The 13341-nt window shown below is 39.9% G+C and overlaps 1 protein-coding gene across 1 annotated transcript in view; it reads right to left on the bottom strand.

The window, feature by feature from the left end:
• The window catches only part of arhgap15 (Rho GTPase activating protein 15), a 576367-nt gene extending 563607 nt beyond the window's left edge, over nt 1-12760 (bottom strand). Inside the window, exon 1 of the mRNA XM_067987193.1 lies at nt 12675-12760. The gene's annotated coding sequence lies outside the window, so the exon portion shown is untranslated. The remainder of the gene's footprint in view (nt 1-12674) is intronic.
• Nucleotides 12761-13341: the final 581 nt, after the last annotated feature.

A 13341-nucleotide genomic window follows, 5' to 3' on the forward strand; every position in this document is an offset into this window, starting at 1 on the left:
AAATGGGAAGGCTGGGTTTTGTTTTGTTTTTGTAAAGACAATACGCCATGAGGTGCGAATCTCCAGAACCTGCTGGTCGATTTACATCGTTCCGCTGTTTGCTTCGCACAGACACCCCATTATTTTTTTTTAAGAACTTGTTGGATTTGCGCATCAATTGCAGATTAAACTCGCCATAAAAAGTTAAGTCTGGTTATTAAGAGCGCAAGTACCTTTTTAACGATGTGATAATTGTTAATGCAATGCCAATCAACCTCATTAGCCCAGAATGCGAACAAGTTATGTAGTCAATTGTTGTTGGAGATTTTAAAAATGTCAAATTTTACATTTTTAATTTTTTTCTTACTTTTCCTTTCTGTCCCTTTTTTCTCTCTCAATCTAAACGTTCTTTCCCTCTCTTTATTTCTCTTTCTGTACCTGATTTGACTCTAATTCATCCTCCTTCTCAGTCGTTCCTCTGTTTCTTTCTCAATCTTTAAATCTCATTGATTAAGGAGGTAGACTCCTTTATTAAGGCCCCAGGTGCCCTGTTGTCCTCGCCACACTGTTATCAGCTCACACTTCCAGCAAGTTACGGCACAAAAAAATTTATGAGCTGAAGGGTGCAGAAAAATGTGTAAGCCGTGAGATGCCGGCCGTGAGATGCCCTGCTACGGCATGATCAGGCCCAAATATTACCTCATACATTTCAGGAGCTTATTAAATGAAGTCTCGGCAGATAATTTTCTTTGAAGCCTAGAATTGCAGCTTTAAGCATATGCAACTTCTACAAGTTGCTGCTTCAGATTCTTACGAAAGTATTATTAGAAGGTGAATGGCAGGGCTTGTGGTTGCAGATGAGCTCTAGGTGTTACCCATAAAAAGATAACTATTTTATGATGGCGTTGGGCAATCCTAATGGAATTGGACCAAAATGAACAAAATGCAGGACTACGATTGTTCTCAAGTCAGTCTCATTATTGGTTCCTATTGCTGACGCGGTATTGCATAATTTAATTCAATGCATCACCATGTCAAAATTAAGTAAAATGAGGAAAGAGATATACATACCCATTAGATGTTATGCAGTAATATAAATTGCACAGATATATAGAAACTATCCAGTGTAGTACTGTTTAAGTATTGTACTGTGTTTAATGTTTAGTGAAGTGCTGCATATATGTAATGCATAGTGTAATGCTGCATTTATAGTGCTAATATATGTAGTACTTGCTATAATATTTAATGTTTAATGTACTGCTGTACATTTAACATTTAATGTGTTGTACAGATACTGCTTCGTGCAATATTGCAAGTATAATGCTTAGCATTGTCCGGTATAAAAATTAGCCCGTCATTTAAATGCAATCAGAAAATGCATTTAAAAATCAATAAATCACATTGCTGCCAGGTCACCAGAACATTATTTTTCAATCTAGGTAGCAGCTCCGTGAAAACTGGCGTAATGCAGGATATCACAATCACCATTGATTTTAATGGGGATGAAACTATAATAACAACTGTATTTCCAAGAGAATAATTGCAGATCAGCACAAAAGTCCCAGGAAAATATGGAGTGGCATAATTAATGGCGCTCACTCGATAATTTCTTCTTTCTGTTGTGCCGTTCAAGAGTCTCTACACTGTGGATGTGGCATTACAATGGCGCGCGTCCCCAGGAACATCTAAGTCCTTATTTCCCCCCATCACAAATTACTATATCAAGTAAAACAAATTGTGTGCCCAGACTATTAAAATGCTAGGTTGTAGCTAACTAGTACAAAGGAAGGACCTCATTGAGGTATATAAAATACTAAATTTTACAGATATGGTAAAGCCAAGAATATTAATACAAGGAAGCCAAGAGGACACATTTGATGAAAAGTAAATTCAACTTCAAGCATAAGGAACAATTCCTTTAGTCAAAGAGTGATAAATATTTTGAATACCTGCCAAACAGGATAGTGGAGGCAAAAACATTAGGGATGCTCAAAATGCAGGAGGATCCTATAATGGGAGAATTGGAGTATTAGAAAGATGACCTTTGATGGGCCATAAGGTCGTTTCATCCTTGATTTTTCTTATGTTCTTTTCACTAGTTAGTTACTAACCAGAGCATTAATATTTTCCCAACTGCAGCACAATATTCCAGAACACACTAGACCTTATTTATTGCCTCCTATGATGTATTCATAGTTTTGGTGCTGCTGCCTTTGACTAAAGGTTATCAGGCATATAGCATTGTGTTAATGCCAGTACAAATATTGTTTCCTATATTAATTAAAATAACTCTGTTGTTAATATTTTGTTCTTTATCACATATTGTTAAAGTACTAACATTCACTTTTTGGCTCAGGAACAATTTTAGCAGTGCATGAAGAAAGTTTGGTTACATGTATCTTGATCTATGAATAATAAAACAACTGTGTAACAGAGAAGATGATCATACAAATAATTTGTAAGATGGATAATTTGAGTTTCCCATCAAGCTCCCCACTACCTATGTTAATTCACAGTTTCAGATTTGACTTATGCTTACAAGTTAATGTTGTCTCATTCCATTCATGAATCCTCTCTGGGTTTTATATTTCCCTCTCCCTTTTTTCTAACTCTATTAAAATGGCTGTGCTCTCCATTTTTTTTTAGTTCTGATGAAGGGTCAACACCCAAAACATAAACTTGTTTATTCCCTCCACAGATGTTGCATAAACAGCTGAATGTTTCCATCATTTTCTGCTTTTGTTTCTCATCTACTGTATTTTGCTTTTTACAATAAAAATAAAGTTCTGATCTTTTTAACTTAACATTCATTTCAACAGTATACATATTAAGAAAAATCAATTTACATGTGACCTTTCCCCACACCAATGGGAACTGGCTTCATAAAAATTCTGCCAGGACTTTTCTCTCCATTGAAACAATGGAAATGCAACAGGACAATAAATGAGAGAGCAAGATGTCATTCACCTGTCCTGTAGCACTGCTATTGCTTTAAATGAGAGGAGACAGTTTGTTATTCCATAATCTATATATTAAAAGAGAGCAATACATTACATTATAGAAATGATAGTTTACATACTAAGAATTGTCCAGTAACTCTGTACATTAATATCTGCACCATTTTCACAGGAGAGGACAGTTTTGATGATGGTAAATCTATTTTTCTTTGTTCTCAGGATGTGGACAACGCTGGCAAAACTGCACTTTTATTGCCTATCCCTACTTGCCCTGAGAAGGAGGTGATGGTCCTTCTCCTTGAAACACTACAGTCCTTGTGGTGATGGTCCTTCCACAATGGTAGAGGTAGCGAATTACAGGATTTTGACCCAGTAATGATGAAGGAATGGTGATAGATGTCCAAGTCTGGATGGTGTCACTTGGAGGTGATGGTGTTCCCATTATCTTGCTGTTCCTGTCCTTCTTGGTGGTACAGGCTAGAAGGTGCTATCAAAGTAAGCTTAGGTGAGTTGCTGCCATGCATCCTGAAGATAGTATATACAGCAGCCATGGTGCACCGGTGGTCGATATTAAGTTGACTGTTCTTCCTGGATGATGTTGAGCTTCTTGATTGTTGTTGCAACTGCACCCATCCAAATGAATGGTCAGTATTCCATCAGATTCCTGACTTGAGTCTTGTAGATGGTAGGGAAGCTTTGAAGGTTCAGGAGGAGAGCCAGTCGTTGAAGAGTATCCAACCTCTGACTGCTCCTGTAACCACTTTGTTGAAAGACCTAGTCCAGTTAAGCATCTGGTCAGGATATTAATGGTGGAGGACTTGGCAATGGTAATGCCACTGAAAGCCAGAATCATATCTACACCAAAATAAGTTGGCTGGGGGTGGAGGTGGCTAGATCGGGTGTTTAGATCTTCAGCACTACAGCCTAAATGTTTTCAGGACCCATAGCCAACCGTGTTGGCTGGACGCTGGCGCCTATGATGGTGGTGACCTCAAGAGAGGGCCGAGTGGGATCATGCGCTTGGCACTTTTGATAGAAGACTTTTGCCAACACTTCAGCCTTGTCTCTTGCACTTATACCAAATTTCTAATTTGCTGTTAGTTTCAAATTAACTTCAATATTCTACATTGCTGCTAGATAAGTGAATAGTTACGGTTAGGGTTACCCATAATGTAAATCAATCATGTTTTTTATGTGCAAAATCAAATTTTGTTTGATAATCGCTCCTTTGAAACACCTTGGGACGCTTTACTATGTTAAAGGCACTATATAAATGCAAGTTGTTGTTGCTTAAAAAATGATCAGTTTAAACATTCAAAGCTGCTCTCCTGTCTCATGCCTGCTGTCATCTAGGGAATACTTATTTCTAAGAATGGCAGGTACAAGAATTGCATTTAGTAGCGATAAACACTAGATATCTCCAGTAGCACTGCAGAGAGAATGGAAATTTGGTTGATGTTTGAATTATTCCATAGATTTATGTGGATAGATATAAATATATATTTTAATACTGCATGTTTCCCCATTATTTGGGGAACCAAAGCTCATCAGAAAAGTGGATTGTTCCAACTGACACTTTTGTGGGTTCTTTCAGTGCATTTACAGGAGCACACTATACAGAATCCCTCTACATAGTGCATTCTTGTAAACTCATTGCCTCTCCTAATTAATCAAAAGGCACATGATTTATGATACATCTTAAACACTTCTAGAAGATATATGCTTCTGTTGAAAAAAGCAATTTAAAGACAATTCAAGACCGCAACATTAAGTTGTTACGCTCTGAAAGCTAAAAGTAACATATTTTAATAAAATTGCAGTGACAATACATGGAAGTTTTGCGCTCCATTCCTTTATATTAGTATCTCCAGCAAATGAATGTATGCTAAATATAGAAGCAAGAGGCAAGAGATCTTTAAGCATGAGCATTCAAATTTATTCAGACTAGGAATCCAAATTCAGGTTGGGATGAAATGCAGATGCATTTGAACACAGATATTGGACTTCATTTCCATTTTGGTTATTTTTAAATCAAAACCTCAAATTTTCCACTGTTATAGGTCACAAATTATTTTAACTTACTATTTTTATTTTAAATTATTTTAAATTACTATTTTAATTTGCATCTTATTGGGCTCAATTTTGAAAACGGAGAATGTGCAGAGTTTCAAGGTACCATCACTACAATAGTGCTTTTAATCACAAGTTGAAATCAGCAATGGGTATTTATAAAATTCAGGCTGCATCAGTTAAGTTCCCATTGAAGTTCCCATTGAAGTTCACTCAGTTCAATGAAGTGCTTGGCTCCAATAATTCTTCTTGTCCTCCATCAACCATGTTGTGGTCATCATTAAAGATAACAATGTTTTCTTTCCTGAAGCCACTACTATAAACAGAGTACAATTTCTCCAAGTCTTTCTGGGTTCCCAGCATCCCCCAAGGTCAAACTTGAAAGTTATTTGTCCTTCTTACAGGACTTTGCTGAACCTTGTTGTTATACTACCATTGAAGAAGATATCTTCCATGAACTATGTATAATTAAATCATAAACACACTTTTTGTAAGGAGGGTTACAATGTCATCACATAATGTGCACAGAGTCAATCTAACCCCCAGTATTAGTGCAACGCCACATCTTTATTGGGGCTTGGTATAGAAATAGGCTTGTTTGTTTGTACCTTTGGCTGCCTGATACTCCCCATCTCATTTTCCAAAATGTTTCCAATTTTTAGCTAACTCTGCTGCCTGTCTTTTCTTAAACCAGTGTTGTGGAACCAATTCCTTTATTAAGTGGCTTGGATGGGATAAGATACTCTGCAACATTAATGTAAAAGCTAACTCCTGTTCCTTTATCCCTTGCCACTTATTACTACAGACAGAAGTACACAGGACAAAACAGAGTTGGAAATCAAGGTAAACAGTTAGAGGCATAAATCAGATAGCTGAATAACAGATCTTGCACAAACAAGAGAGGGTTAGGGCGGATACATTGGCTTCACTGGTTCCGATCTTCAATTGAACAATGGCATAATTCTTAAGCCATATGCTGGCGAATACATTTTGCCAAGAAATTCCTCAGATCTGCTCCCACTCCACACTTGCCAGAAGTGTGACAGAAGAGATGGATACTGCGGGATACGGCCTACCCGGGCTCGAGCCCCTCAGCTGTGCCTAACCTCCTGCAGGACCTACTTGCAGCTGCTGCCAGCCGACATTCTTGTGGCTTAAAACCAGCCAGCTGCCTTGGGGGGACTGTTTGGCATCCTCAGCTCACCGGTCAGATTCAACTGAGGCTAGAACGGCAGTGCATTCTAGATCGTTAAAACTCACTGGGTAAAAAAATGTTGCCTCTGGCTCTTTTGCCAATCACCTTAAATTTGAGTTCTCTGGTTACCAACCCTTCTGCCACTGGAAACAGTTTCTCCTTATTTATTTTAAGAAAGCCATTCATGATTTTGAACACCTCTATCAAATCTCCCCTTAACCTTCTCTGTTCTAAGGAGAACATCCACAGCTTCTCCAGTCTCTCCACATAACTGAAGTCCCTCATCTCTGGTACCACTCTAGTAAATCACTTTTGCACACTCTCCAAGGCCTTGACATCCTTCCTAAAGTGTGGCACCCAGAATTGAACACAATACTCCAGCTGAGGCCTAGCCAGTGTTTGATAAAGTTTTAGCATAACTTCCTTGCTTTTGTACTCTATGGGCGTCATTTTAGCACCCGCTATCGGGTGCGTTCCTGGCAGGGGGGGCTCTGAGCCCCCGCTGGTGGGAATCCCGCAGGCAATTAAAGCCAGCGGAATTCCACTTGAAAGTATTTATTTAGGCATTTCAGGTCATTAACGGACCTGATTAAGGGATTATGTGAGGAGGGGTGGGATTTTACAGCAACCTGGGACTGTTTCCCACACTGGGGGAAACACTCCCAGGTCAAATGGACGTGTTGCAGCCATCAACCTGTGGCAGCTGCAAAGGTCCATTTGACAGGTGGGGGGGGGGGGGGGGTAGGGGAAAGAGACCCTCACTCATTGCAGGAGGCCACTCTGTCACTTGGGACAAAGTTCGGCCTCCACCACCCTCCTCCTGACAATCAAATTCACCAACTTGCACACTTACCCCGGGGTCCAGAGACATGTACCTACCTTGCGGACCCCCTCAGATGTACATCTTCCGGATGGGGGCCGCCGTAGCTGCAGTCATGACCTCCTCAGAGGGCGAACAGCATCACCAGCCTCACCATCCACGCCGTCCACCTCTGACACGTGGAGCTCCACAACAGAGTGCTGTGACACATCCACCTGCACAGCAGGAGGGAGGGGTACCGCAGAGAGAGATGCGTCGCAGAGGGCACTACCCTCGCCGCAGGGTCCACAGACCGAGGCTCAGCTTCCTGGACCTCTCTGAGCAGCAGTGCACACGGAGGCTCAGACTCACTCGACATGTAGTCGTGGACATCTGCAGCCTCCTTCATGCCAAGCTGCTCCCGGCTGGCCCGAGCACCATCTTCTTACCTGTCGCTGTCAAAGTCACCACTGCCCTCAACAACCTCTCCTCCGTATCCTTCCAGGGTGCAACCGGGGACATCGCCAACGTCTCTCAGCCGTCTGCACAAAAGAGCCCTGCAAATACACCTACACCCACTCTGCAGTGACACAATGGGTGGCATCTGTTGTGGGTCTTCATAGTGATCCTCAGGAGAGGGCATTATTGCACAGACCAGACAAGATTCGCGAAGACATGCCAGTAGTGGTGCCAATATAATATGTGATGTGAGTTGGTCAGAAATTCAATATAAGTAACAACCATGACAAACCATCAAACACCCTTGTGCATCCCCTTCATGCTCACGACACGTTTGCCTTACGCTGCCTACTGCACATATGTGATGCATGCCCTGTGGCTGCAGCACAGGTAGTGGCAGGTTGAGTGAGGCCGAGAACCCGCAGCTCTGCTAACTTCGGGCCCTATGCCTCCATTAATAAAGCCCCGGATCCCATATGCTTTAACAGCCTTCTCAAACTATCCTGCCACCTTCAAAGATTTGCGTTTGTGCACCCCCAGGTCTTTCTGTTTTTGCACCCCTTTAAAACTGTACCATTTAGTTTATATTGCCTCTCCTCATTCTTCCCACCAAAATGTATCACTTCACACTTCTCTGCTTTAAACATCATCTGCCATGTGTCTGCCCATTTCACCAGTCTGTCTATGTCCTCCTGAAGTCTGTTACCATCCTCCACATTGTTTACTATATTTATAAATTTCATGTGATCTGCAAACTTTGAAATTATACCCTCTATACCCAAGTCCAGATCATTAACATCTATAAAAAAGAGCAGTGGTCCTAATACTAACCCCTGGGGAACACCACTGTATACTTCCCACCAGTCTGAAAAACAACCGTTCACCACTACTCTCTGCTTTCTGTCCCTTAGCCAATTTTGTATCCACACTGCCACTGTCCCATTAACCCTATGGGCTTTAATTTTGCTAACAAGTCTATTACGTGGTACTTTATCAAATGCCTTTTGAAAGTCCATATACACAACATCAATGCATCACCCCCATCAACCCTCTCCATTACTTCATCAGAGAATGGAATCAAGTTAGTCAAATACGGTTTTCCCTTGAAAAAAATCCATGCTGACTTTCATTTATTAGCCCATACTTTTCCAAGTGCCAATTAATTTTGTCCCAGATTATTGTCTCCAGAAGTTTCCCCACCACCAACGTTAGGCTGACTGGCCTGTAATTGCCGGATTTATCCCTCTCCCCTTTTTTGAACAGGGGTGTGGCATTTGCAATCCTCCAGTCAACCAGCACCATCCCCATATCTAAGGAGGATTGGAAAATTGTGACAATTTCCACCCTTACTTCCCTCAGTAACCTAGAATGCATCCCATCTGGACCGAGTGACTTTTCTACTTTGAGTACTGCCAATCTTTTAAGTACCTCTGCTTATTTACACACATAAGCAAAATTTCTACCATACTCGATATTTTTGTAGCTTCAGTGAGATTGCCAAATAAGGGCAACATGATGTTGTTGATTTATAGTCACTAGTAACTAGATTGTACACGCCCACAATTTATTACAGTTCGGATCTTTCCACCTTCAAAAAGAGGTAACTTTCACCCTGTCAGTCTAGGTGGATTCAAACTTTGGCCCCAAACGTCAAACAATTGTGCACCAATCTATTTCATCAACCAGTCTTTTTAGATATCAGCCTAATATAAAATATTATAAACATATAGTGGTGGTTATAGATCGAGCTAATTTTATCCCTGCTGCTCGTAACATCACTTTAAAAAGAAGCAAATCAGGGGATGGTTCTGTGGTGCTGGTACCTCCCAGGCCCTGTTTAAACTGACCAGTTAAACTTCCTGCAATGGGTGTAGGAAAGAATGAGGAAAAGAAAGACTTAATAACCTAATATTCAGACTAATCTGCCCAACATTACAGATCAGCCATGATCTAATTGAAAGGTGGGACAGGCTCAAGGCGCTGAATGGCCGACTCCTGTTCCTATGTTGCTAACATTGCTAGTTTGAATTCTGCAAAAACACAGGCATTTGGTTACTGCAAGATATAAATCCGAGACACAAGGCAATTCACTTAAGTACAGCTTTAATCTATTGATCAAAGAACTACTATTCTCAGTATACTTGCAATTAGCACTGCAGCATGGAGTAATTGGATATGGGGTTATCCCCACAGTAGGCTCCTCAATTTAGCTGGGCTGACTCACCAGAAAGAGGAAGATGTACCAGGAGGAAGGCAAAGTTGAAAGGTTAGTCAGTTCATTATGCTCATACATGTCTCCTAGTGGCTGGTTATAGAGCTGCATTTAGAGGAGGTTACCTCCATAAACTGTCAATCAGGGAATTAGGAGGTCAAAAAGAAGAGCGAGAAAAAATAAGATTAAGAAAGAAGGATTTTTTTTATAGTTTAGAGAAAATAATAAATAGCTTTTAAGTTGATATAACTTCAAAAGGTGTCCCATGGATTTTATTAAAAGTGAGAAAAAGAGAAAAGGTCTGTGCACAATTAATTATTTTTGATCTGTTGGTGCTAGTACACATCACAAATATGTTGTGGAGCATTTACAAGATATATTGAAAGCAAATCAGTGCAAGCTCACAAGTGCTAGTGTACACTTCAGTGTGACATCATACTTCTCCATTGGAGAATTAGGAAAGCATTAGGTGACAATGTTACGAAAGGTTAGCCCCATAATCACAATCTGTAACCAGGAAGGTATTTTATCCACAGTGATCTGTGATATGAAAAGGATGGAGAATTTAATTTAAATTAACCATAGACCACAAGTTCCTTCTTACAATATTGTGCCAGCTTTGACTCAGTGGGAGCACTCTCCCTCGTGAGTCAGAAGATTGTGGGTTCAAGTCCCACTCCAAAGACTTGAGCACAAAATCTAGGCTGACTGAGGGAGTGCTGCACTGTCGGAGGTGCCTTCATTGGGATGAGGCGTTGAACCGAGGCCCCATCTGCCCTGTCAGTTGGATGTAAAAGATCCTGTGGCATTATTTCGAAGAAGAGCAGGGGAGTTTTTGCCCGGTCTCCTGGCCAATATTTATCCTTCAACCAACATCAGTAAAAGAAACAGTTTATCTGGTCATTGTCACATTGGTGTACGGTGTCCTTGCTGTGTGCAAATTGATTGCTATGTTTCCTACATTGCAACAGTGACTGCACTTCAAAAATACTTCATTGGCTGTGAAGGGTTTTGGGACGTCCTGAGATCGTGAAAGGTGCTATATAAATGCAAGTTTTTTCTTGCCCATTAGGGAAATATATATTTTGAAGTCTCACTTACTGTTGACTGCCCTCTTGGTTGGCATTGCCTTGTAATCTTATCTCGACCAACGCTACATGATACTTTAGCATTCAGCCTTCCACATTTCCACAACCTCTATTTTCTAATTAAATTAATTTCTTCCTAACCGCTTTAGTAAAAGCAGTGGAGTATCTTTCCACCATTAAGAGATGCTATAGGTGTCCAGCTTTTACAGCTGTTCCTATGCACTTAAAAACACAGCCAGATGCAAATTACTGAATCTCTCTGACAGGATTTTCCAAGAACTGCTTCTGGAGTTTTCACCCTAACAGTTCAGAAACAAATCAGCACAGCGACCTGTATCCAGATCCCTGTCTTTTGTTGGAGGGAGGTAAGAAAGAGAGAGAGGGAAAGCAGGAGGAATTTCCCATAACATTTGCTTTGGCAGCTGGTGAATTGCTAAAGAGTTAGTCTTGTTGGCCGAGGAAAGTGCATGAAACTGGGAGACTTCAGGAGAGAAAAAGGGGAAGACACATATGGAAGTATAAACCACTATTTTCTAAATAAATTAGTTTTCCTACTGCAACATACTTAAAAGCATAAGAAAACATGAAACTAGAAAAGGTCACTTGACCTATTAAGCCCATTCCTTCCACAGTCCATAAATAATATTCAAATAATTTAATCTCTTGAGGAAAAATTCTCACTGTCCTTTTAAAGTAATTCAATGAACTTCAAGAATAGCTATTGAAATTTGTGCTCCATAATATTCATTTTGACTGGCTGGTTCCATGATATAGAATCCTTTTATGTATTGAATAATGGTGTATAAATAGGTTGTGGAAAAGCAAACAGCTTGGTGTCATATGTTCCATGACAGACAGATGTCAAGTGGGTTTCTGCATACAGTAAGTAGACATGGCTTCTAAATGCAAAAAGGCTACTTTTAAACTGTATGCAGGAGAAGGAAGTATATTAGTGATGTACAAAATACATTTCAGTGAGCAGTTTGAAGGTCGAATGTTTAGCAGCTAGTTTTGGAAGCTTAACATTGGAAAAAATAATTTTAAGTCATATGGAGCCTTTTTTGTTTTACCAGAAAACCTCGACCTAACTCCTGTCCTGGATTCTAAGCATGCAACTATTTTTGATTTATTTTTAAAAATAGAATCATCTTATCACAGCCAGTGTGTCAATAGGCCTGGATGAAACTAGTTCTTAACTGTGAATGCAGATAGCCTGTAGAGGGAGGTTTATCGAGAACATGCGAATAAAGGTTACATGTTTAAAATGGACGCAGTTTGGGTCTATGCGCATTTGCTTTGCACATGTGCCGTTACAGCAAGGGGGGAATTGATCACAGGCTGCAGGTCAGCACATTTTCAGGTTGTAAGTAAAATGGGCACAGATGTAAATTTGCAGTTGTGCAACTAATAAATGCCTTTGGGACAAAAATAGAGAGTCCTCCATTTCTCAACCATACTCATATTTAAACTTGATCTTTATATTGAAATGTAAATGCAATTTAAATTCAAGTGCAAAAAAAGTCTGCTAAATTTTTAATTTAGCACTCCTTAAATGCACAGTTTTATAGATCACTTCCTTGAAGTATAACCTTGCACAGACTACTATGTTGATGAGCAGCGTTATAACTTCATACTGTAAAGTTTAAACTATGATTACATGTTACATATCATATATTTTTCCCACAACTGCACTTTGGTCACAGGAACATATTTTTGAAGCAAAAACGCAAAAGGTTTTGTATCTGTGGCACAAGCATTGAGCAACATGTCTGAAGATGACTATGTCGTCAAATCAGAGAAGCAAAAACAAGACGTTACAGAACAATGACCAGAACCAATGCCATATAGAAACAACTGCAAAATGAAACAGCTAATTACTGCTAGTTAAAGTTGGATTACACCAGCATGTTCTTACCCAGTGCTCAGCTCGCTTCTGTCTATTCAAACTGCCATTAGGACGTAATGGTTTGTTGGGAGCGCTTTACCAAATAAAGGAACCCACCAGTGGTCACATGTATGAAACGCAATAATCTTTTCAGCTAATCTTGCAGTTGAGGATGAGAGATACAGTGCCTACACACAATCTGCAAAGTTAAACCACATCCTGTTAGTTCTAACATTGTGGAATAAATATCTGCGAAGCACAATAAAACTTCTGCTAGACTGCTTGAAACGCTGTGTTATATTTAGAAATTTAAAAAAATAAAATACTTTTGTGATGAATAAAAACGTTTTCTGATGACCTTAGATATTTAGCAATTTATGTGGAAAGAAGGGTTACAACCCCACTGTTAATTTAAATCTTCCTTCAACCCAATACCACCTGTGGCAACTTCTCCTTTTTCTGGTCATATTTAGTAACTGCTGACTAAAACATTTCACAAGCATTTGAAGGTTTCAACTCTTCATTTTAATAATGTAATGGCACTTATTTGCATAAATGCTAATTTTGCTTTCTGTTGCAGTTAAATGTAAGTCTGATGGGATGAGATGAAGAAGGGTGGGAAGAGGCTCATGTGGAGCATAAACACCGGCATGGACCTGTTGGGCCAAATGGCCTGTTTCTGTACTGTATATTCTAT

This window comes from Heptranchias perlo, chromosome 7 (assembly GCF_035084215.1).
Source record: "Heptranchias perlo isolate sHepPer1 chromosome 7, sHepPer1.hap1, whole genome shotgun sequence".
In the NCBI taxonomy this organism is placed as follows: Eukaryota; Metazoa; Chordata; class Chondrichthyes; order Hexanchiformes; family Hexanchidae; genus Heptranchias; species Heptranchias perlo.